At 40.4% G+C, this 26,285-nt stretch overlaps 1 long non-coding RNA gene across 2 annotated transcripts in view; it reads left to right on the top strand.

Annotated features, from left to right (window-relative positions):
* Positions 1-6,679: 6,679 nt before the first annotated feature.
* The window catches only part of LOC120396725, a 39,795-nt gene continuing 20,189 nt past the window's right edge, over positions 6,680-26,285 (top strand). The window contains exons 1-2 of one of the 2 annotated variants that reach the window (XR_005593326.1): positions 6,831-7,037; positions 13,453-13,728. This is a non-coding gene — a long non-coding RNA (uncharacterized LOC120396725). Of the gene's footprint in view, positions 7,038-13,452; positions 13,729-26,285 lie in introns of those variants that run through there. The other variant, XR_005593327.1, reaches the window with a different exon arrangement.

The following is a 26,285-nucleotide window of genomic DNA, read 5'->3' as shown; positions in this document are numbered from 1 at the left end:
AGTCTAAGGGGAATTTTTGTAGGCAGAATGTACTTATCCAAATTGCAATTTGGCCTCAGTCTAGTGCATTTGGTTTTCTTTGACATGTGGAACACTTCCTTACTGTATTAGTCTCATCTTCATCTCACCCAGCACCTCAGAACCTGTTTTAAAATCCATCCAAGTCAAAGGCCTGTGTTAGTGAAGAGCAACCTGATTCTTCAGATCTGCTGATTTTTTTAATTATTTCTGACCTGAAGTGTATGAAATATTTTCAATTCAGCCACCCAGCACCTCAGAACCTGTTTTAAAATCCATCCAAGTCAAAGGCCTGTGTTAGTGAAGAGCAACCTGATTCTTCAGATCTGCTGATTTTTTGAATTATTTCTGACCTGAAGTGTATGAAATATTTTCAATTCAGCCACTATTACAGACCTTTGAGATTAAGTTAAATGGTGCCCTCTGACATGATGTGGAAGACAATAACTCAGGGTAATTCCAGTATTTATTATTATAGTTATTATCTCTTTAAATCTAAAAACACATTGTCTGGAATGGTAGTGTTTTCAGGAATCCAAATAACTGGTGATTCTGCAGTCTTTCCAAAGGAAAAAAAAGCTTCATATTAAGTGACAGACCTGACAGGAAACATCATTGATTTTCTAGATCAATACCCAAGTTACAATAAATACCTTTACAGTTTAGGAGTGCAGTACAACAAATTTTCCATTTTCGCATGAGGAGACTTCTTGTGTCAGTTGAATTTATTGCTTTAGAAACACTGGAGACCTGCAGTGCATTTTATATTGTATTATCCAAACAAATGTGAAGTACAGTTGTGGCACTTTTTGCAACCAGCAACAGTCCAGAGAGATTACAAAATATTCTTGGATAACATTCTTTAATTTTTGTAGTACTTTCTGCTGAACGAATTAGGTGCTGATGAATACTTATCAGTCACGAGGATCTACTTAGAGCCATTTACAAAGCTTACTACTTGTTTCAGTTGCTGTTGATCAACAACGGAAAGTGAATTATTCAGTTACTTTAAATCAAATATATGCCAAATAACCATTATCAGCAAGAAATAGGACACTTTGTAGATAAAAGTTAGGAACTTTTATTCTCTTTTTGACTATTTATATTAACATTACTGCAATATTTAGCATAGTCCTTTATAAGTCTCTGAAGGTTTTTTCTTTTCAGTGTGTAGAAAAACGATTATATCTGATATACTTAAAAAGTTAATTGCTGTTTTAGAGGCATTGAGCCAGATCCTCTGGAAGCTGGCATAGCTCCATTGACTTCAGTGCAGCTATGTCAATTTACAGCAGCTGAGGATCTGGTCTGCTCTAGATCCAAGCCAAATATTTTGTACTTAAAATGAGGAATAGCAGTAATATCTCTAGAACCAGAATGAAATGTTTAAATGCTCCCACCGTAGTTATCTTTGTTGTTGAACTTGTTTTTTGAGGAGCCTGAAGATTTATCAACTCATAAAGAGCACTTGATCCTTCTCAAAATAAGTGTAATACAATATTCACTCGTTCATAGAGCTTTCATTGTGTCTTGGCTTCTTTCTTTCCAGGGCAAAATTCTGCTCTGAGCTCTAAATGGTTGAGTTTGATCCATGTTGACTGTTATGTATCACCTTATTATCTTCTAGGTGCTTACAAACTGATTGTTTTATTTGCTCCATTAAATTTCCAGGTACCAAAGTTAAGCTGACTGGTCTATAAATCTCTTTGTTTTCCTTATTCTCCTTTTTACAGATATGGTTTTTATTTGCCTCTTTCCAGTCCTCTGGGATCTCTCCCATCCTCCATGAGTTCTCAAAGATAAGGGCACAGAAATCTCTTCAGCCAGTTCCTTAAGTATACTAGGATGTATTTTGTCACACCCTGCCTTCTCGAAGACATCTAATTTGTCTAAGTAATTCTTAAATTGTCCTTTCCCTATTTAGCCTCAGATGCTACCCCATTTACACTACTGTTTGCTATGTTACTAGTCTGATCGCTGCTAACCTTTTTGATAAAAACAGAAATAAAAAAAAAGAAATAAAAAACTGAAACAAAAAAAGGCATTTAACGCTTTAGCCACTTGCTGCATTTTCTTTTATTGTCTCTCCCTCCTCATTGAGTAATGGGCCTAGCCAGTCCTTGGTCTTCCTCTTGCTTCTAAGGCAGTGTTTCCCAAACTTGGGATGCTGCTTGTGTAGGGAAAGCCCCCGGCAAGCCAAGCCGGTTTGTTTACCTGCCGTGTCCACAGGTCCGAGCCGATCGGGCTCCCACTGGCTGCGGTTCGCTGCTCCAGGCCAATGAGAGCTGCTGGAAGCGGTGTGGGCTGAGGGATGTGCTGGCCGCTGCTTCCAGCAGCTCCCATTGGCCTGGAGCAGCAAACCGCGGCCACTGGGAGCTGCGATCGGCCGAACTGCGGACGCAGCAGGTACACAAACCGGCCCAGCTCGCCAGGGGCTTTCCCTAACAAGCGGCGTCCCAAGTTTGGGAAACACTCTAATGTATTTGTAAAATGTTTTATTACCTTTTATGTCCCTAGCTAGTTTAATTATATATTGTGCCTTGTCCTTTCTAATTTTGTCCCTACATACTTGTTTGTGGGTGGGCAGTATTCATCCATCATAATTTGACTATTTCCACATTTTTGTATGATTCTTTTTTTAGTTTCGGGTCACTAAAGAGCTCCTGATTAAGCCAGGGTGGTCTCTTGCCATACTTCCTATCTTTCCTATGCACTGAGATACTTTCCTCTGATTCCCTTAATAATATCCCTTTAAAAAACTGCCAATGCTCCTGAACTCTTTTTTTCCCTTAGACTTGCTTCCCATGGGATCTTACCTACCAATTCTCTGAGTTTGATAAAGTTTGTCTTCTTGTAGTCCATTGTCTTTATTCTCCTTTTTTCTTCCTACCATTGCTTAGATCACGACTGCTATCATTTCATGATCACTTTCACCCAAGCTTCCTTCAACTTCAAATTCTCAGTTCCTCCTTATTTGTCATAATCAAATCTAGAACAGCCTCTCCCCTGGTTGCTTTCTCCACTTTCTGCAATAAAAAAGTTGTCTCCAATGCATTCCAAGAAGTTGCGGGATAATTTGTATCATTTTCCCAGCAGATGCTTGAGTACTTGAAATCCCGCATCACTACCAAGTCCTGTGCTTTGGCTGATTTTGTTTGTTGTTTAAGAAACCCACATTGACTGCACCACAACTAAGGTGGGGCAGAGTTTGTCTGGGGCTTACCCAGGAAGGACAGCTCTGCTTTATGTCCAGTGCAGGTACTCTATAGGGAAGGCAGTCAGTGACCAGATAAATGACCTGGTAAAGACTTAAAAGGAGGTACTGGATAAAGGAACAGAATGGGGGAGGGGTTGGGGACTCCTCTGATTAGTATGGCAGGGAGTCAACTCTCCCTTCCCCCCCATTCTCATAGCCCACCCTAACCTTCATCCGAGGGTGGTGGATGGTAAGGTCCAAGCCATGGGTCGGCTGGGGGACCTGGATGGAAACAGGGGGGCTGGTGGAAGCCCTGGAGAATTGATCTGAATAAGCATGGATTTGCCTGCACCATACACGTTATCTACCAGGTAGTCCCAGACATCTATATAATAAAGTTGCAGCCTGATTAAAATCCATAACAAGTGTCTCCTGTCCTCCTTGCAGTGCATTGGATGGTTCTCTATATTGAAAGTCACGAGATGAGTGTTCTATTCCTTCCTCTGCTATGTGACCTTGGGCAAATCACCTCACTTCTCTGTACTCTGCTTCCTTCTCTTCATCTGTCAGGTTTATTTAGATTGTAAGATCTTTGGGGAAGTGCCTGTCTCTTACTGTGTGTTTGCACAATAGGGCCTCAAACTTTGCTGGAGCGTCTAGACATTACTGTAATGCAAATAATAAATATTAATTATCCTGAGTGTTACATTGCACTTATATAGTGTTTGAGGATCTAAAAGCAAATAATCACATCCTTTTGTCTGCCTTTCTCAAATCTTAAATACATTTTGTTTTCTTTTCAAATGAAAGTTCTAAATTATTAATTTAAAATCCATTAGTATAACAAACACTATTAATTTTGGGGTAAAAAATGACTAGGACCTCCATGTATTCCAGCTGTCTGGCTCTTAGGGCCAGTTCACAGATCTTTCTTCTTTAAATTTGTAAAAAACTCAGGGGAATGACGGACATGATCCTAAGAGACACTGAGTGATGACAGCTGTTCCTGCAGCCAGTGGGAACTGTTGATGGAACAGTGCTCTTCAGGATCAAACCCATGACAATTGGTTAAGAGGACAGAATCTTCAGTTTAGACAAGAAGGGTCTGATTCTCTGAGTGGCTAAGCACCCTCAACTCTTTTGTTAATAACTTGACATTTGTAGGTTTTGAGGGATTTCTGCACTTTATATTTGTGAATTAGAATGTTTAAAATTAATGTTTCTATATTTTGTATGTTCTGTTAATTTCATTTATAAATTGTATACACAGAGATTTTAAGAACATAATCATGATTCCTGTGATGTCAAGGACAAAACTCTCATTGATTAAACAGGAGCAGATCAGACCTCATAATGTATGGATTACTTTCTGTTATAAAGGTGGTTTAAAACACCCCCCAAAGATTCCAGAGTTTACATTCAGTTAGGTCTATCTAAAGCAGGTATAAATGACTAGAATATTTAACTTCTACCACTAGTTCCTGCATCCACCTCTAACTCAAAACCCTTCCAACAACTACTCCCCAATTTAAAGCACCTATCATCTCCTCTGGTGTCATTTTCTGGAAAAAAAGTCTGAGACAAGCTCATTCCCATGTCTGGTGATGTGGGACCTGCTAGGTCCTGCTGATCTGACTATTTTAAGAGGCTCAGGATCCTTTTGTCCCTGGATTTTTAAAGGTCCAGACGCTTTAAGAGTTATACATCTTTGAGCTAGAGCTGGTCAAAAACCATCATTTCTGTTCCACAGGAAATGTGAGAAATTTCTTTAAAAAAAAAAAAAAAGTTTGGAATCAGAATGAAAAGCTGAAATTTCCCACAGAATGAAAATTGTAATTCCCACTTCCCTAGAATCATTAAAACATTTTGTTTCAATAATATCATTTGGACCCATCATATTAAAATATTAAATATAATATATAAAATAATATATTGATATGATATAATATTTTAACATGTCAAAAAAAGAATCAAAACAATAGTCGAATAGAAATGTTTTGATGTTATTGAAGTGAAACATTGACTTTTTTCCATCAAAAATGCTTTCTAAATTGATACGAGAAACATTTTGATTCTGACAAAACTTAATTTTTCAATGGAAATTTGTTCCATCTAATTTTTTCATTAGCTCTACTTTGAGCCATTTTATGACAACCATTTATATAGCAACTTGTGTCATTCACAATGCCCAAGTCAGGTTTGCTTTTTTTCTTCTTCTTTTTAGGGGGAGGGATAGCTCAGTGGTTTGAGCATTGGCCTGCTAAACCCAGGTTTGTGCATTCAATCCTTGAGGAGGCCACTTAGGGATCTGGGGCAAAAATTGGTCCTGCTAGTGAAGGCAGGGGGCTGTACTCAATGACCTTTCAAGGTCCCTTCCAGTTCTAGGAGATTGGTATATCTCCTATTATTATAACCAGAGCCCAGGCACTGATCCAAAGCCCACTGAAGTACATGGAAAGACGCCTTTTGATATCAGTTGGCTTTGGTATCAGCTGACTTCTATTGACTGATTTAAGCTTAGTCATTGCTATTAATTTCTGTCAGCCCTCAAGTGATTCTTGAAGTTTTTTTTCAAAAATGTGAAGTGCGTCATGTTGTTTCATGCTATGCTTGTTTCATGTGAGTCTCTTCAGAAATAACAAAAATAGTCTTAAAAAAGACCATCAGAAGACAATGATATCTAACTCTTTTCCTAATAGTCAAAGGGGAAATAAAAACATAGGTGAGCTCCTCTCATACAGGAGAGTAGAGCAGAAAGAAATAATAAAAAATGGAACCAAATATTGCAGATCAATGTATGTAGGTACCTAAGTATTCATATAAATCTTGGCACTGCAGTATCTGACCACCGCCTAAGAATTGAAACATAGAATTAAAAATAACCATCTGTTTGGCCATGTCTGCAAGAGCAAAAATGTGTGTTTCAATTGAAACATTGATCTTAAATGTGTAAAACTGTCTGTATGGACATTAATGGGGGTTTTCAACCCAGTTGAGCAAATGTAACTGGAATACTTCACACCTTTTTGTCCTTGTAGACACAGTCTTTCTCTCTTTCTACTTTCCAGTCTGTAGCAGAAATAGATTGATTAGTTTAAATGTTTTTTTTAAAAACACTTGCTCAAGTTATTGTGCATGTGTGTGCGTGTCTAGGCATGTGTGAAGAACTACCTGAGGAAAAGCTAAGTTGAAGAAATGTCATTAATTTTTAAAAATGGAGAGGTCTGCCTTCAATCTCATTTCTTGCAGGACTGAATTCCATAGTCTAGTCCAGCTCCTGTGAAAGTTCTGTCTCCAAGTTCTTTGAGTCTCCCCCTAGGAGCTGACAATGTAATTGTTCCAATGGAACATAGCTGGCATGTGAGGTCATAGTAAAAGAGGGAGAGGTGATCAATCAGATAGCTAGAGCCAATCCTATGGAGGACTTTGAATATCAAGACACAGACCTTGAACTAGACTCTGTTCTCAATAGAGAGGCATTACACAGAGCGGTGGAACCAAACTGATGTTCTCACAGTGGCCTTTGTTGCTAAGCAGATGGGCTGCAATGTTTTGTACCAGTTGGAAGTTTTCAGGGCATATGGCTTCATTCCTATGTATAATAAATTGTAATAATCAAGACTTGAGGTCACAAATAGCCTAGGTTACCAGGGCTATGGTTAGGTTTAATCAGTTGTGGTGCCAACCACAGATGAGTGTTGTTTGCTTTATGATTATTTAAGGGCATCCAATACTATTCAGGAAGCCAAAAGCATCCCAAGGCGTTTGACTGACAACTATCTGAGAATAAGTGCCTTCGATACTGAGGAATGTAATCCAAGAGGTACATTTTTCAAAGTGTTTGTCTTCTTAGTAGTATCCATCTCAGTCTCACTTGTGTCTCACTTAGCTGGCTGTTCTCCATTCAGGTGCTGATTTCAATTACGCACTGAGAAAGGCAGAGGGTTGGGTGGTTTGTGTATGAGGTGAATGAGAGATAGCCTGGGGTATCACCTGGGGACTGCAGACACTTCAGCATGTGTCATTTTACCCTCTCTCTCTCTCTCAATGGCTGAATAGATTCTGGAATTAACTCTTCTTCCTCTTTCATTATTGTCTTTTTTTAAAAAATGTGAATCTCTTCTCTCTCCCCTCTAGTCTATTCCTATAGTCTCAGGATCATGCTTGTCACGACTGATTTACACTATGAAACTTTTGATTATTTCTCAATTGCTGGTTCATGGTCCCACTGTGGGGAAGTGCTGGAGCTAAATTTCTCTTGAGTTCCCTTCCACTTTGTGCTCTTTTGACCTTTGCAGTGCAGTAGCCAACTGATAAATCTTTCTCCTGGCAGTCTGCTCAGCAATGTTTCTTCTGATAAATATCCTACTCAGATCATAGCTTTGGTCTCAAACTAGCTGCTGCAGAAGCTCATCACTAGAGATTAAGCTCCATCTCTTTGCCAAAAAAAAAAGAAAGATTGTTTTTAATGTATGTTTGCTAGCTTTACATTTTACAGGAGATACTGATAGAAACTCATGATTGGGAAACTTGGAAACTCCATCAATTTCTGTGGCTCTTAGATTATATCATGGTGGCATATATATAACTTAGGCACAGCAGAGACCAAGAGTCTTCAGTAGAGTTGGAGCTATTTATGATGGTGGTGAATTTGGCCTCAAATCTTCAAAATCTTGTGCTTCTAAAAATATGGACGTTTAATTGTTCACTCAAATGATCACTTTGGGTCAGATTGTGAAGTCCTTATTCCCACTGGTGATTACTTACTTATCTGAGTAGTCCTGCAATGAGTAACTGTGCACCAGCGAAAGTTAAGGGCTTCATACTCTGGCTGTAATAGCTAGAAGGTGTAATTTCTAGCCTAAGGAGGCATAGCCACACTAGTTCTGATGGAGTTACTGTATTAAACATAAAAGTGTAACCACAATGGCACGAGCAACAGGAGATGCTAGCCCCCTGAGTATGATCGTATCCAAGACCCTAGATGTATACTTGGGTGGCTAGCCCCTCCTGCTACTGTGGCTATACTTCTATTTTCAATCAGAGATAGAGTTGGAAATTAGACCTTCCAGATCCAGTGTAGACATTCCCCTAGAAATCTCAGCTGATTATTTGTACATGCAATTACTGTGCCTGGCAATGCAATTTTGAAGATTTAGGCCCAGAAATAGGAAGGTTAGTAGGCACCATTGACAGAAAAGCTTTGCATTGTAGTTTGGATGAATATTCAGGTTATCTGAACCTTTAAGTCCTCCCGATTTTCAATTGCTTATGGAAGAGAATTCTAGCCTGTTTTTCAGAGGTACTCAGCTCTTGAAACTCTCAGTTAAGTCAAAGGAACTTCTGGATACTCAGTACCTCTGAAAATAAGACTGAGGGTCCAGAACTGTATCTGTGAGTGCATCTGTTCACATGTTTAAAAATCTGTATTTGTAGTTGCAAAATGGGTAATTGTACATGCAAATACAAAGTGATATTTGCACATATCTCAACATGTGTGTGCTCAGTTACTCAGTTTGCAAGTGCAGGGTCTTGCATTCAAAGTCAGATGTACCTACATATTGTCTGGATCTAGTCAAAGTATCTATAATAAGATCCAAGCTACCCTCAAGTTCTTAAGGCTTTCCCACATACTGACCATGACCATAGTCATCATCTCCACAGTTCCTTTTAGGAAAGGCCCATATGTGTACTTTTTGACCCAGTATCTAGACTGGTCCACCTTTTTTGACTTAGTTTCCTACATAGTTTAAAAGCCTAGTTTGCTGCCTTTTAAATATTTGGCAGTTAATGTCCTCAATATAAGTATCTCCGATTCAATTTCATAGAAAAAAATTAAATTGAATAAATATATGGCTAGAATAAATGGAGTGCATATGAATAGTCAACTGGATCTTTTGATCATACTCTTTTGCATTAATAGAAATACAAATATTCTGATTTAATGAGCATTCAGGTTGGTAGTTCTCAAACAGTTTTATTTCATGTTGCTTCAGGGTAGCATCTCCTGGACAGTGGGCAGTTGCCTTAGCTAGTGGAAATTGGTGTAGCTCCACTGGCTTCAACAGAGCCAAGTTGATTTCCATCAGTTGAGGATCTGGGTCCCAGGAAGTTACTAATGCAGTGTTGATGATTTGGCCAATCCAGCCCCTCTGTCAGCTTTTAAAAATAATAGTTCTTGAGCTTTGTGATCTTCAGTTTTCATTCATTCAATATTTAGAGGTTCCCACTCTATGGCTCACAGATAACTTGCTGGTGATCCCCAGTGAGCTGACTGGTCTTATGGTGCTGGCTCCTCCACCTTGCTTCCAGTTGCTAAACCACATAAAAATACAGCTAAGGGTATGTTAAGTACTTTCCTAATATTCCTCTACATGGAAGCAATATGTTCTTCCTATAGAAGTGTTACACAATCAGCAATGGGAAGAGAGGTGGTCTCCATGAGTGCAAATGACAGGTCTGTGAAAGCAAGTCTCTAATAAGATATGACCCACATTATGATTAAAAATTTGAGAGAGTAATAATGTTAGAAATTACATCATCTTTTATCTCTGATGTCAAAGCTCATAGAACATATACTTACAACTATATCTCTTTCCTACAGCATGTTTGATTAAGTTCAGCATCCCTTGATATACAAACTTTTCCTTCCCTCAAAATCTCTCCTTCCCTGCACACCATTTATATAGTTTCATAATGAACATTTCAAAGAGTCTTTTTGATCCTGCATCTAGTTAGCACCTTTGGTACCATTTCAGAGGACACACATACACTTTGTGTTGTCAGAGCAAATATCCCACTTGGAGAAAATTTTTAACATCCTAATTATTTTCTTTCTGCAGGTGGTCTTTCTGGCTCCTGAATGAATTATTGGGCATCTTATGATTTATCTACACACTTTTCAGTTCACTTACATTTACACATCAACTAGGATTCCAATGAGGCAGTATTCTTCTCATGTCCTTGTCACAAACTAGATGCTTTCACCAGAACTGTGCACAAGCAATATCTCTTTCTTTCCATTGCTGCAGCAAGGTACTCCTTCAAACAGATCTCCCCAAGGAGTCAGCAAATGATCAGGTTGTTCATGGTCTGCACCTCACCACACTCACATATATTCATGTCATTAGAGTAGCCCTATTTGATCATGTTAGACTTTGATCTGCCAGTTTGCGTGCACACACAGTTCAGGCATCACCACATTGACTAGTCTGTATCAGCACCTCTGAGAAGATTCTCTTGACGTTCCAGATCTATTTTAATGCATCTTTCTTTCCATAACCTCAGTTGTGCCTTTGGATATGACAGCTGGCAAGGCACAACACTGGTTATAAAAGTCTTTCATGATTTAAGGCATTTGATTACTCCAGTGTGACCATATAATAAATGCCTTGGATCTTCCATTTGCCATGATCTTTCCCTTTGGCTTGCTACCCTCCGCCTGATATCAGGTGGTAGAATGCCAGCCAGTAAGTACAGGCTGTATCCCACAAAAGCTTATACTGAAACAAATTTGTTAGTCTCTAAAGTGCCACAAGTACTCCTGTTCTTTTTTTAGTAAGTACAGGCTATCATTTGGTGTTGGCTTTAGAGATCATGTTATTCCATTACAACTGTTAGCATAGATGGATTACACCCACACTGGACATGCATACTGTGCCCTGGAGTAGCACATGATGACAGCAGTGGTCCACAAAGCAGCTGGATTGGCTCCCCACTTTGAGGTGACCAGCTTTTGGAGGATGTTGTTAGGGGCACTAACTTTCCTTTTTTTTTCCAACTTCCTTTTAATTGTCTGCTCTTTCTGACCTGACTCTCCTCTGCCTCACCCTTCATTTATTTTCACTGAACACTGAGAAGGGACTACAAGCAGTGGGAAAAAGCTGCTACAGTCTCACTGCATGCATCAGAGCTTGCAATCACACAGTTCAGCAAAATCCCAGAAGAATGAGCATTCGAAGAGCTAGACTTTTCTTCACACCACAACTAAAAATGCCATGGGGCGGGTTGGGTCTGACATTTAGGCTAATCAGTAAAAATTGTTACTGCATTTTACTGTAATGGACCAAAACATTGTAGCTTGAAACAGTGTTACTGAAGGATGCTGTAGTACTTTTGATTAATAGTTTAACCAGCATTAATTTAAAATTAACCCAAACAACAGGTGGCCTAGTCATGTGATTTAATGGCACTATGACAGCAGAACCAATTTTAAGGATGCTAGTAGAGCTGATAAAAGCAGAGGGGAGATTAATGTAGACAGGAAACAATTCAACATGCAATTACACCAATACACAATAAATGTGAGCAATTAAACCCAAGATTGTCTGATCCTGGAAAGAAAAGCTCCAGCTTAGAATTTAATGCTGAATGGTACAAGGCCATGTTAATCAAAGTAGTAGGACAGTAAATCTCTTGGAGCAAACTTCTAGAACATTTCAGGTTCAGTAATGTATGAATACAGAATGCCAGAGAAGTTAGGATTAGATGCCCCAGAGATTTTTTTTTTAAATGGATCATCAATTTTATACATACACTGTTTTTGATGGACTGTTTGCAAGTAATATAAATCTATTAGGTAACATTTTAGAGCTGCATAATCTCCCTGTACCATTGAACTGGCATGCAACCTTTTTCGTGCAGCAGAATGTTCCTGCTGACCTCAGTATCAAGACTCATAATAGGCAGCCCTAATTAAATGTTTGTTACATAGGTTTACAAAGTGAGGGTCCTGTTGTGTCCCCATTGGCTTCTGGATGTTTTGAAGGCCGTAGTTATCAAGAGTGCTTTTTAGCACTGGTACTTAACAAAATGGTTTCAATCTTTCCTTTCAAATGAAGACCTCACCATGGTTACCCATGCCTCTGGCATCTTGAGCTGGATTATTGTAATGTGCTCTGCATGGGGCTACACCTTAAAACCATTTTGAATTTGCAGAAGTACAGAATGAAGCTACTTGTTTATTAAGTGGTACTACTACAGATAGCACATTATATCTGTAAGGAAGACAGCCCCAAATAGGAAGGTTAATCATGATGAGTGAAGATATATATGTGTATATATACAAACAAAAATTGAAAATAAAGAGACGCTACAGTGCAGAATTCTTCATTCATCTCAATGCAGGGTGCATTGGAAATGTCACAAGATAGCAGTTTCCAGCTTAATTTCTGGAACAAAAATATGTGGATATTTTTCAGATAGATGGATGCTTATTGATTGAGTATCTTAACTGGAAACAGCAGATAAAGGGGTGGAGAGAATGAAAAAAGATTCTCACAAATGAGGAAATAATTAAGTTCTTGTGGTTTCACAAAAAAGTGTCTTACTTTGTGGGTTTGCCTAGAATTTTTTTCTGGATTCTGAGGAGACAAAATGTAGTTTCTATAGGGGAAATGGGTGCTATTTTATTATCTCTTTCTCGCTCTCAAAATCTTACCCTGTGGTATATTAGAGGCAATTCACATTTTTCCATGCTTGTGCTCCATTCTATCCATGGACTGCCAAATAAATCCTAGGTTCAATTCAAAGTCCTTATGCTTATCTATAAAGACCTAATGGACTAGGTCTTCTTCAGAGATGGCTTCAGTTTCCTCACCCAAAATGCAGGTTGTGATCAACAAGAATTGTTTTATTGTTGGTCCCAAAGTAGTACTGGTGGGGGCTGAAGGATGGATTTTCTTGATTGATGTTCCTCTGTGGAATTTGCTCCCACCAGAGATATGGCTCGGCCAAAGTCATGCTTCCTACGTGGCACCTTGCTGCAGACTCATCCCTATATACTGGCTTTCCTGTCATTTGATGCTGGCATGGTCCTAACATTGCATTCTGAACATCACCTGGGTTTTCCACTTTTGTTAAAGAAGCAGTTCCTGCCAAAAGACTTGGAGAGGAGAGTCTCATCCCCTCTCCCTTCCTCTGACAGAGAGAAGTTGCATTTCTATGTGATGTAAGGGGCACACCAGATGGGCCATTATGGATGCCTTAGGAATGCATGCAATAATGATAACAATTAATAATTAATACCTGAGCTACACAGGGCCTTTCAACATTGCCTTGTGTTAAATTACCCAAACATCTCTGGCACAGGACCACTGTAATACCCAGTGTAATATAAACTGGAAAACTATTAAATACTAGCTCCATTTGAAATTGGGCTAGTAGTAAATGTGATGTTAATTGCCCTACAGCTACAAAAATGTGCAAGTGAATTCCTATCCTTTTTCCTATCCTTTCAGTGCTTCGTACAGTCACTGCAATTAGAAACAGTAATGTCGCATGTACTATCTAGTGCATTCCCTGAAGAGACTTTTCACTCATTACTGAATTAAGGAAGGCCATACTGAGAGCCCGAGAAACTTAATTGGCCAGCTGGGAATCTATGCAGTTTCTGGCCAACTGAAAGGCAACTACACGGAATGTAAGAAGAATTCAAAAGGTCCTGAAATGTGAAGAGTGTTTTCGAGTCCACTGTGTCATGAGAGAATAAATAAAATCTTGATGAGCCTTTCAAATTACCTGCAAATGATTTCCTATCTAACCATCAGTCTGAAGCATATTACCCCGTAGTTCTGATTAGCAGGGTAAAAGGACATTGTTTTATTATTTAATTTTGTTTTACTTGAATTCTTTTCCTCTGGTTAATGATTTTTCCCCCAAAGTGGCTTTAACTTTAGCATTGATCGATTCACAGATCCACATATGTGTCAGCCAGATTCATTGAAGCTGTTGCAGAGTGCTGGGAGCTGTCCCCAGCACCTCATAGGAAATTCAGCCTAAGGAAGGGTAGGAGGTGGAGCTGCTGCTGTCCTATTTTTATTGTTGTCAGGAGATTGGAACAGTTTTATGTTATGGTTGGGAGCTTCACAGTGTAATGATAGTTCTATGTAACAGTTACTTATATTAGAGTATATGTACATAGTTCAGATAAAGCAATGACTCTCAACCTTTCCAGACTACTGTACCCCTTTCAGGAGTCTGATTTGTCTTGCATACCCCAAGTTTCACCTCACTTAAAAACTACTTGCTTACAAAATCAGATGTAAGAATAGAAAAGTGTCACAGCACACTATTACTGAAAATTTCTTGCTTTTGCATTTTTACCGTATAATTATAAAATAAATCAATTGGAATATAAATATTGTACTTACATTTCATTGTATAGTATTGTTAGGCAAGAGTTAAAAATTCAATTAGCAGCTGAGGCAGAAATCCACATAACTAACAAGCAGGAATACCAGAGGCCCAAGGACAATGGCAGCTGTAAACATTTGGTAACTTAAATGGCCAGATCTCCGCCCAGTAACTCGGCCTCTCAGTGAGGAAGAACCGTACAAATCCTCCACAGCTCTCCGGATATCTGTGAACACTCACCTCTACCACCCCATTTGCCTTAAGGGTAGTCATAGATAATTGATGTAATCAGAATGGTTTCTATTTGTACGTTCTGCACCTGTCATTATCATGTTAAGTGTTCTCTCTCTCTCTCTCTCTCTCTCTCTCTCTGAAACAATGTTTGTCTCTGTAAGTACAAGATAAATGCAAATGGATTGATAAGAAAATGTATATAACTGGTCACTGTAACACCATACTTTTGAAGTCTTCCCGCTGCCATGAATAAACCTCTTCAGTATTGTCTGTGCTGCCTGATTCTTGGGGAAAAGAATCTCCTTGCTTTGCAGTTGAGCACAGCAAGCAGAGTGTGATCAGGAATCCTCGTAAAGTTTCTCACAATGAGGGATAGAGGTGAGTACCTTTTACTTACCATCTCTAGTGCACACCTTGGTTTGGGACTCTCCGAGACACCCCTTAGCACCCCCTTTTTAAAATATGAACCACATGTTGGGGGCACAGACGAGGACTGAATGGGATTGTGTTTGTGGTCAGGGTTTTCGGGTTGCAGTGATCACTGTAGGCGAAGACTGCAACACCAGGGTTTTCGGGTTGCAGGGATCGCTGTAGGCAAAGGCTACAACACCAAGTACTGAGCATCAGAGCGTGCTTCAGTAATGCTGACTACAAAGGTGTTTTCAGTCAGTTCCCCTGAAACACCACTTGAGTGGGTTTCAGGAATCTGGGTAACAATATGGTATGACTTGCCCCAGGGTTCATCAATGATACCCTCTACGGGAGGGAGAATCGTTGATTTTATAAAAGGAAAACATGGGAAGGTTCAAAAGACTATGGCAATGAGTATGGAATGAGGGTATGAGTGTGAAGGATAGCATATTGTGGTGGTCTGGTCAGATGAAAGAAAGTTAAAGAAAGGAATCGTAATACTGTACTGTGAATATGAAAGAAAGTTATGGGAATTGGAAACGCTCCAAAAGACTCTTACATCAGAGCTAAACCAAAAGACAGACTTAAACCACAAATTAAGTGAGCTTCAAGCAGAAAACAATACTCTAAAAGCAAAAATAAAAGAAAGCAGCTTTTCTGCATGCAGTATTGCTGTTAGCATACAACAAAAGGGTAATTTTACTGACTCTGGTTCAGGCAGCGATACTGATAAAGACCAAAACAAAATCAATTGGAAACACCTTGAAAAACAAATCCAGGATTGGAACCTGGCACACATGGGGGAAAATCAGGGTAATTGTCCTCCTCCTTTTAACCCAGAATTAAGTACCAGCACTCTCCTGGCCCCTCTCCAAGTAACCATGCGGTGGTCAGGACCAGCAGATAACAGAGTGGCTCATAATACTTATAAGTACACTCCTCTCAGCACAGAGGAAATTAGGGGCTTACTGAAAAGATCTCCCTGATCTGAAGCCCAAAGACCCAAATTTGGCATTCTGGGAAAAAAATAAGTCCGATGGTTACCACCTATACATTACATCCCAGGGATCTTCATATCCTAACTAAAGCTAAATGCCCCGACCTTTGATGAGTCAAGATCCCCTAGGAAGAGCACTGAAATGACACTTGGGCCTCCATCAAATTTGAATCAGAAAATGATATGACTCATGCCTGCACTGATTTTAAGGAAGCTGTCCAAAACGCCTTGGGGAATGGAGCTGGTAATTGGGACTAATAGTGGGATACGTACAAGGCAAGGATGAGCCCGCTGCTCAATATTGTGAGTGGAAATGGGAGACATATTCAAGTAATGCAGGCATTGCCAATCCAAAGAAAACTGATCAGGCATTTCTAAAACTGTTAAAGGAAGGTTTTAACTCCCACCTGCAAACAGCCCTGGTTTGCATTCATCTTTGGCCCCACCCACTACAGTTGGGTCTGCCTGCCCCAAGGTTTCCACAACTCCCCTACTCTTTTCCACTGGGTTATGGCTAAGGCTATCTCCTCGGTAAATTGGGCTGCTGCCAACTCTGCATGTTTACAATATGTTGATGATCTATTGCTTGCCTCCTGTATGGTCTCTGACCACATACTTCCCTTTCAGCTGCTACTTCAGGCCTTGGCAGATACAGGCCTAAAAGCCAATCCTTGGAAAGCCCAGGTAGCTTTACCTATGGTCCAATATCTGGACTACATAGTCTCCCAGGACTCATAAGTCCTTACCTTAGACCGTTGAATTGCAATTGCTGCAGCCCCATGACCCACAACAGTGCACGAGCTATGCAAACTAATGGGTCTTTTGTAGGCAGTTTGTTCCATCCTTTTCCGCCTTAGCACACGCTCTCAACAATCTCCTTAAAGGGGCCCAAGCCTCCTCAGACCTCATTTCTTGGTCACCAGAACACGACCACTGCTTAACCAAACTTAAAATAGCCCTTCTCTCTGCCCCTGCACTTGGGTTCCCCCGCCCCACAGTACCATTTAAACTTTAGACACATGTATAGGACGGTCATGCTGTTGCTGTGCTCACTCAAAACCACTGTGACAGGTGCCGCCCCATGGCCTATTTCTCCACTCGCCTTGATCCGGTAGCTCTAGCCTTTAACCACTGCCTCCAAGCTGTGGAGGCAGCTTCTCAGGCCATAACTGTCACAGACCCTCTAGTCTCTGGGGCCCCTCTCACAAACTTTGTGTCACATGTGGTTCATAAAATCCTGGATGGGGGCTGATTTTCAAAAATCACCTCGGCCCAATGGTCCAAGTGAGAGTGCAGCCTCTTAAGCCCACACATTACAATTGCACACGCTAATCTTCTTAATCCTGCTACTTTGATGCTGACCACAGGGGAACCTCATCAGTGCCCTCTCTCTGAGGATACTATTGTTAAGGACCAATTTATATCTGAATAGCCATTACCTTTTTACTATTTTGTTTTATTTGTTAATGGATCCCAGTACTATGTTAACGGTCAAACTTACACCAACTGGGCAGTTTGTGACCTGTCAGGGCTGGTCTACACTATGGGGGAAAATCGATCTAAGATACGCAACTTCAGTTACGTGAATAGCGTAGCTGAAGTCGAAGTATCTTATATCGAATTACCTACCGTCCTCACAGCATGGGATCGATGTCCGCGGCTCCCCATGTCGACTCTGCTACCGCCGTTTGGGTTGGTGGAGTTCCGGAGTCGACAGGAGCGCGTTCGGGGATCGATATATTGCGTCTAGATGAGACGCGATATATCGATCCCCGAGAAATTGATTGCTACCCGCCGATACGGCGGGTAGTAAAGACGTACCCTCAGGTATATGTCTCTGCTCGAGTCCCTTGCCACAGTCCTGTTAGGCCCAAGTGGCAGAATTGGTGGCCTTAAGGCAAGCCTGCCTTCTAGCTGAAGGTCACAGTGTAACTATTTACACGGATAGCTGCTATGCATTCAGGATGGTTCATAATTATTTGGATTCCTGGACTAACAGGGGGTACCTCACTTCATTCAGTACCCCTCTTAAAAATGGGGGATATATTACAAATTTATTGGAAGCAATCCAAAAACCATCCGAAGTGGCTGTAGTCAAAATCCAGGCACATACCAGAAACAATGACCCTCTTTCCCTTGCAAATGCAGCCGTAGACAAGGCAGCTAAAAAGGCTGCCACAATGCCGCAGGACAATTTCCAAGTAGCAGCCACCCAAATTCCTGATTTAAAGCAAATTTCTCTACCTGAGATACAAGAGCAATGTCCTAAAGAGGAAAACTGGACATGGATTGAAAATGCCTGCAAAATTTATAAAACCAACACCTGGGTCACAAAAGATCAACAGTTTGTGGCTCCTATAGCAATTATAGCTTACCTTGGTGATCTCTAGCACTGCCAACACATCCAAACCCAAGAGATATGTTGTACCACATAAAGAAAAAGTGGTGGTGGCCTAAAATGACAGTGGACATACATGACTACTGTCAACGATGCCTCATATGAGCTAAATATAATGGAGCTATAAGGTATCAGCCTCGACGCACAGGCCCTATGCAAAATATTCAAATTGACTTCATAGTTCCCTTGCCATCTGTAAAAGGAAAAAAAATATTGCTTGGTTCTAACTGATAATTTTATTCGATGGATTGAATCTTTCCCCACCACTAAGAATGATGCAGGAATGGTGGCCCAGATCCTGGCCAGTGAATTCTGACCCCAGTGGGGCTTACCCTGTTCAGCAGATTCAGATCAGGGAACGCATTTTACAGGACGAATCATGAAGGAGGTCTGTAATGCCTTGGGCATTAAACAAAAATTCCACTGTCCATACCACCCTGAAAGTTCTGGATTGGTAGAACGAGCAAACCAAACTTTAAAGAAAAAGATCACAAAGGCTTCACTATCTCAAGGAACCAACTGGGTAGTACAACTACCTGCTGCCCTTCTTTCCATGAAGGCGACCCCTAATGCTAGTGCAGAAGTTTTGCCCTTTGAACTCATTACTGGAATGACCATGTCATTGGGGGAAGGATATGTATTCCCAGCTCCCCTCTCCCTGATCTCTGACACTGCATGGGAATATATCAAACATCTAAATCAAGTTTTACAATCCCTAAGACTAACTATCCAAGACCGACAAGAAGCCCAGGACCCTCCAGAAACCCCCTCCTGGGCAGACATACAGGAGGGAGATCAGGCTATGGTGAGGACATACAACCCGGGTGTACTTCAGCCAAAATACTTTGGCCCGCACATGGTATTGGCCCATACGGATATCTCCATGCAGGTGCAAGGAATCCCAACGTGGGTTCATAAAACCAGAATTAAAATGTATAAATTCATTTTGTTTATATTGTATCCTTCTAGGTAACAGATGGGGCTCCCCATGTTAATTGTCTTAATTGTTAATTGTGTTAATATACCTAATGCAGCCTTCTGGGGCCCGCCTTTGGTACGTCACACAAGATACCTGCTTCAAAGCTGGTCAATATGTGCAACTTCCTACAGGAGGCAGCAGCGAATGGGTAAAAAAGCCAGACACTTGGCTTACTCCCCAGACCGGATCACCTGGGACCTATCATGGTTACAGCTCACCTCCAAAAACATCCAGGCTCCAAGGTCCCAATCCGACTACCACAGCCCGGGAGCAATCTTTGGCTCCCTCCCTGCATCTCACCGGATCTGGACTGTAATTGAGTATTTAGCTTCATGGGATGTGGGCCCACTCATACAGGACCCCCAATTTCAGGGTGCAAGAGCACAGAATGTTGAGAACAGAACCAAAGGACAGAGTATCGATTTATGGATACTCCTCTAGAACAAACAAACCATTCTATTTCCAGGGCCTCGGATGGATTGGTAGAGATTCACAACTTTTATAAGGCTGCTAATGGGTTGGGAATGTTTGTGGGAGGGGTGGGTGCTTTTTATTAACCTAACAGTGTTTGTAAATGCCGGATGGACAGACATTCCTCCTCTGCTGTGGGAACCTGGGATGGAGAGACACTATTGTCAGGAACACTGTGTACACTCGGTTAAATGTTTACATTGTACTGATATACAATATTACAACCTGACCTACTATCTGTCTGGCATTGTACCCTACTGCACCGGACGGCATTATTCAAGTAGGCCCAAACAAAACACTTTTTCATGATGTTCTTGTGGTCTCTGTTCAGGTTAAATACGATTTGTCCAATTTTTCTGCACCCTTGCAAAATGTATGCTCAGACCACCCCAGCTCCCTGCAATGCCTGCAGGATCAGCTGCAGTTTCTAATGCACCAATATGTTATTCCAGCCCTCACAGCCAAAAGACAAAAATGTGGCATCTTAGGTCATATTGGAGGATATTTTGGAAGCACCAATTCTATACAAAATATGCTTAACCTAAATTCTGAGAGGTCATAAAATTCTTGGGTCAAAAGCCAAACCACCCAAGCCCTTAGACATACTAACACAGGTTTATCCTATGCTCTTACTGCAATTAATGTAGCAATAGAGGATTTTTACAAAATCATTTAAAAAACTTCAGGCACTATAGTCAACCTGGCCAAGTCACAAGCTAAAGGCCATGCTTGTGATATGCTGGCTTGTGACCTATTTAACACTGCAAAAGAAGACATGCTAGATGTATGCCTAGGTTTCCCCCGCTTCCCATACCTTTTCTTCTCCCACTCTTGCCTACATTGCAACCATTTTCACTCCACTTTTTATGTAGCCTGTTGTAATATTAGGCAAATATCTAGATGAGTTGATCTACCCCCTGGAAGACCTCTGCATACCCTCAGCGGTATATGTATCCCTCGTTGAGAACCACTGATGTAGGCCAGTAGAACGTTGTTATGAGCTGTGAATGGTTCCGTAAGTGCAGCTTTCAACACATAAAGCACCTGTTGGCAGAGGCTGCTGAAGGCGTCTGCTGAATCACTAAATCATCAGGCCAGCAACTTCTAGACCAGTATCTCCCAGGTTTAGGGCTGTGCAGCCTTGTGAATCCTCTTAGAAAAGTGAGGTATGAGAACCACTTCCTCTTCTCACTGGCTGACTTTCTGCCAGGATATACACCTTCAGAAGCAAGTATACACTTTGGGCTAAAACTTCCCTTTTGGGTTTAATTTGTTTAAGTTACTTCAGAAATCAAACAAGGAAAAGTCACTACATTCATTTATTTACTTGGGTATTTTGATATGTGAGGAACCACCTTAAAGAGAGTTAGTTTTTTTATGCTTTTTATTACTGAACAGATCAGGGAACTGACATTACCCAATGCATTAGAAGTTGCCCTGGGTAATGATTTAGATCAAGTCCCATTGAAACAGATAAAGTGGGACTTCAGAACAACTAGTTGCACATTGTTTTAGTGGAGAGAAAATAAATTCTTCTCTCATATTGCCATCTTTGATCAATTAGAAACTCTAATCCATTTTAGCTGATTGTATCGTTACCCTTTTGGGCTTCAGTCAAAGTTTGAGACCCTTCACTTTGTTTCTATTAGGTGGAGAAATTGATGACGGAGTCAGGTATCTTTGATGTAATATTCTTTATATACAAAGAATGTGCAATGTCTTGTTTCCTTGACCACAGCAAGAATCAAATGACAGAAAATAGTTAACTTACTCACAACATCATGCCCCTGACAAACCAGCACTCAGCCCAAAAGCACACTCTCTAGGCTTTTCTCAGGACCACACACTCAGTGCTTATTCAGCCTGTCTGGACCTTCGTTGCAGCCTTCTCCTTGTAACTATGTTTTGTTGTTGTTTGATTGTTTTTGTGTATTTGTGTATTTGTTTTTATTTCTTTTTGCCACTTCTCTCCCTGATATGCAGACACATACTTCCAGCAAACAATATTCCACGAATAGCCCCCTACGCACATAGTTCAAATTCCTGATCAGATTCACATGTGCCTTTGTTTTGGATGGTGAAATGTGCCTGCATTTTGGTTTCAGGCCTCTATTGTTGTTTACATTTCAGGCCTCTATTGTTGTTTACATTTATCCTTTACATTTATCCTTGAAGTAGGGCAGCTGTTACACTCACCGGTTGCAATAAGGTTTAATCCTTACCAGTAACAGGATAGTTTATGTAACTGGTTATGGTTGGATGGATGTGAACAGGACACAGTAGATCTGTACAGATAATTTTCTTGTCCTTTCCCTCTATTCCTCCCCCTATTTAGGTTAGGGTTTTCAAAAGCACCTACGAGATTCAGCACTCAACATCCATTGAAATGCAGTGGGAATTAGGAACCTAACTTCTTTAGATGCTTTTGAAAATCTGCCTCTTAACATCTTAGCTGAGTAAGAGAGAGCTTTAAATTTTAGATTCATTTTAAAAAGGAGACCAGGTGAACCAGAAGATTGAAGTCTTTCTGAATATAAGGATACCTGATGAACTGTGCATAAGCAACATATTAAATTACCTACGCACATGGATATTGTTGTTATTACTTCAGTTTTACCCAGTGCCTAGTGAAAAGTATGTTCCCTTCCCCAACAAGTTTAAATTTTAAGAAGAGTGGGGGACGAAGGCAAGTATTGGTAGAGAGTTTGAAGGGGAGGACAATAGAGAATAGGATGAAAAAGATACAGCAATAAAATATATATAGTTGCTTTGGTAGTTTATGTAGCTCTAGGTGAGCAGGGCATAGTAGCAGAAAATGGTAATAGCTAGAATTTGGGCACCTGCAGGAGAGCAGCAAGCGAGAATGAGTAGAAGATGGACAGTGGCATATAAGAGCAAGCACGGAGGAGAGGAAAAGAGAGATGCATTTCCTTTTATTATTTTAATGTAGGTATGTCTTTCCACTTTATATTTTTCCTTCTCTTTCACAATGAGATTCTCAGGATGAAAGCCACTGCTTCCAGCCAACCTCCAAAAACAAGTGAAGAAAGATGACCAAATAGCTGGATCACTTAAGTCCTGTGACTGAGGGCCAAATTCGGAGGTGATGTGTAAGATAGTTGAAGCTTTAGTCTCCTTTACATTATCTTAGCGCCTCTATGGCATATAGTTAGACTCCATTAGACCGGTCTTCATCTATTCTTCCTATGTATGAGGTAGTTTATATCGGTATAAATTTTATAAGAAGCCAAAATAAGGTGTAAGAAGATTTAAAGTAAAGTGGAGGCTACATTAGCTTACATTTCCCTCTGGTTCCCCAGTACTACACTGAATTAGACTTCTTCACACAATGTTAGAGTGGGTATAAGTATATCTAATAGATTGCCTACAATAGAAAATTACGTCATCTTAAAATATGATATTGAGGGGTTGTGGTTCCTAACACAATGTTAAACGCTTGAAATCCTGTCTTTGTTGAAATGAATGAAAGTTTTGTCATTGACTTCAGTGGGGCCAGGATTTCACCATTAGCATAGACAGGGATTATCATGTATAAATTGCTTCAGCCATTCATAATTAACTCTAGAGTTAACAATGGCCAGTTGACATAATGGAAAATATGACTTTTCATTGTCTATACCAAGTGCTAAGTCCAGTGCTATCACAATGTTATTTTCTAGCCAAGCCCTAAGGGAGACTGAGAGTAGGGGGATATGATTTGCATCACCTTTCACACCATGTCTAGCCCCTGGAGAGTCTAAATACACCCACTGATTGGCTGGAATGACTATATAACTGGTTGACCATATACGTTCCTTCTAATCCCAATGTTCACCAGCTTGTTGAACAGCAGTTTCAATATTTGTTTGAATACCAAGTAATAGCCATTCCTGCTCAAGGAATATCAATAATTAATTATCTCATATATTCATGTGATCTCTTCAAAATAGAAAACTCCTGTGATAGTAAGATTTTATAATTTTGCTTTATAAGAAATTGTTGGCAAGCATGGCACGATGCAAGAAGAGGTCTGGAACTTTATCCAAACAATTTCACAAACTAACCACATTTCATAACATTTATCTTTTTCTTTCTGATATAAAATTCACTGTTATGTGAACTCATCTGGTTGTGGTTTTGTTACAAGTAATGGATTTAGGCTTTTGTAAAATATTTCAAAAATTGTCTGAGGTTCATGAATCTTTTGCCATATCTGGGCCACATGAATTTAGGCTGTTTATCGTTTATGGTGGAAATCACAATAAGCTGAAGGGTTGAGACCTGAAGCCATGTCAAACTTGATTATTTTGGTTGTTTCCTTGTCCATTTTTAGACTGCACAAACTTTTTTTTCCATTTGGTTTGCAGTTTCCAGTAACAAACAAACAAACAAACACCAGGAAATCAACATTGCTATGGTTCACACATCTCTAACAACAGCCGTAGCACATCCTCTATGGATCTTTTAGCTCTTTCAGCTCTTAAGCAAACATTTTGCCTCTAGTGGCCAAATGGCTGCAAATCTCCATCTTTTTCCAATGTCCCTGTGCTCTCCCTCTCAAGTGATTTCACTGTCATCATTGAATTTGGGATTTAATATAATGTAAGGGTTATTGCAGGACATTAACATCTAGCAAATTATGTTATATGGGACAGTTGTCTGAGCAATAGTAGCATGGACTTGTGACTTACCATCCATTATCTCTATGAACACTTTGGCACATAAACAAAGATAAATTGGCTGTGAACTTAATTTATGATAAGACTGTAGTGCACTGGAATAAGTTAGCTAATTTGTCAGATTGTCTGCTTGTGAGTTAATAATACTCTGCTATATTCCCAACAAGCGATGGAAGCAAAAAAAAAAACCTCATTTATTTTTTGCATTTGATAATTTTGTCTCTTATCTGTCTGAGGCATCTCTCCTGTACTTTCCCTTAATCCTAGTGAGATTCTGTGATGGACAATTTATGTTCAGGGTTTTTTTTAAAAGGAAATCTCAGAGATGATGTTTGTTGTACATCTATTCCTTCATATGGTTCCTCTGAATGCACCGTGCACCTGTGTGTTTTCAAAAAGTGAATAACTGTTGCTGGTTTGGGCTGTAAAAGTTACCACAAGTCAAACAGGTTTAAGGCATGTAGGAGTGCTGGAGGACAGCCAAGCAGACAAGGGATAATCAGAAAAGACCAGGGAGGTCCAGAGCCGCTCAGAGGATTCAGGGGGCCTGGGGCAAAGCGGGGGAGCTGCAGTGCTTGTACTCACCCGGCGGCGGTCCGGGTCTTTGGTGGCATTTCAGCGGTGGGGGGCCCTTCAGTCGCTCCGTGTCTTTGGCAGCACTGAAGGATCCCCCCCACCACCGAAATGCCGCCGAAGACCTGGAGCGACTGAAGGGCCCCCCGCCACTGAAATGCTGCCAAAGACCCAGACCACCACTGGGCCAGGGCTCGCGGGGCCCCTGTGGGGCCCGGGGAAAATTGCTCCACTGGCCCGCCCCTCCACACCGGGCAGCCCTGGGGAGGTCAAAGATGATCAGAGAAGGCACTGAATTTACAAATTAAGTATCAGTACTGGTCACAAGAACATCAAAGCTAGTGGAGGAAGAGCCAAGAAATCTGAGTCAATTCTCTAGGTCATAGGTATATCAGAAGAAGCTCTGGTTTCAAATGGGTCTTAAGTTTTCTGAAGTGAAACTGAACTCTAAATGGAAGCAGATTTTGCCATTTTTCTCTTCCTTAAAACAAACAGTAATGGTAAAGAGATGGAGCTGAAACAGATCTTGCTTTACCATTTTTGCTGTTGTTTAATCTTTGCATGAATGGTTACCCATCTAATCAATAGAACTCATAGTCATGAGGAGTAAACTTTGACATGGGACAAGAATATTGAGAAAAATAATAAGAAAAATCTCTTCATTGATTTTGGTTTAACTTCTGGACTGTGTTTAGGGCCAATTTTTCAAAAATGGATCTGCTGAACTTTCTATATTACATTATATCGAAAGTAAAATTTTAAGATGCAAAAAAAAGATCTGGCTTTGCATTAACTTTTAAAAATAATTGTTGAGTCGACAGGGTTGCATGAACATTGCGTATTATTCTGTCTACTTAAAATGCTGTAGGTGTACAAATTGTATTCGGTGACTTAATATGGCAGAGAACTCCAGTCACTAGGAATAAGTCTTTGTTGTAGGGAATATTGCTATAAATCATAGGCATGGCACGAGTGTGAAATGAATGCTGGTGGTATAACATTCCCCAAATGGTAATCCTGATGTCAGGTCAAAGGGTGGGTGGTTAGGTTCCTGATGCAACACCCTACATTTCTAATACCTGGGAAGTCAGCATTCTGTTAGATGTCAAAGAATTTGGAAAGTATCCACACATCTTGGTAGATCCTCAGCTGGTCTGAATCAGTGTAGCTCCACTGAAGCCAATGGAACTAATTCT

This window comes from Mauremys reevesii, linkage group 2, assembly GCF_016161935.1.
Source record: "Mauremys reevesii isolate NIE-2019 linkage group 2, ASM1616193v1, whole genome shotgun sequence".
NCBI classification, from domain to species: domain Eukaryota; kingdom Metazoa; phylum Chordata; order Testudines; family Geoemydidae; genus Mauremys; species Mauremys reevesii.
This window is presented reverse-complemented; position numbering and strand designations above follow the sequence as displayed.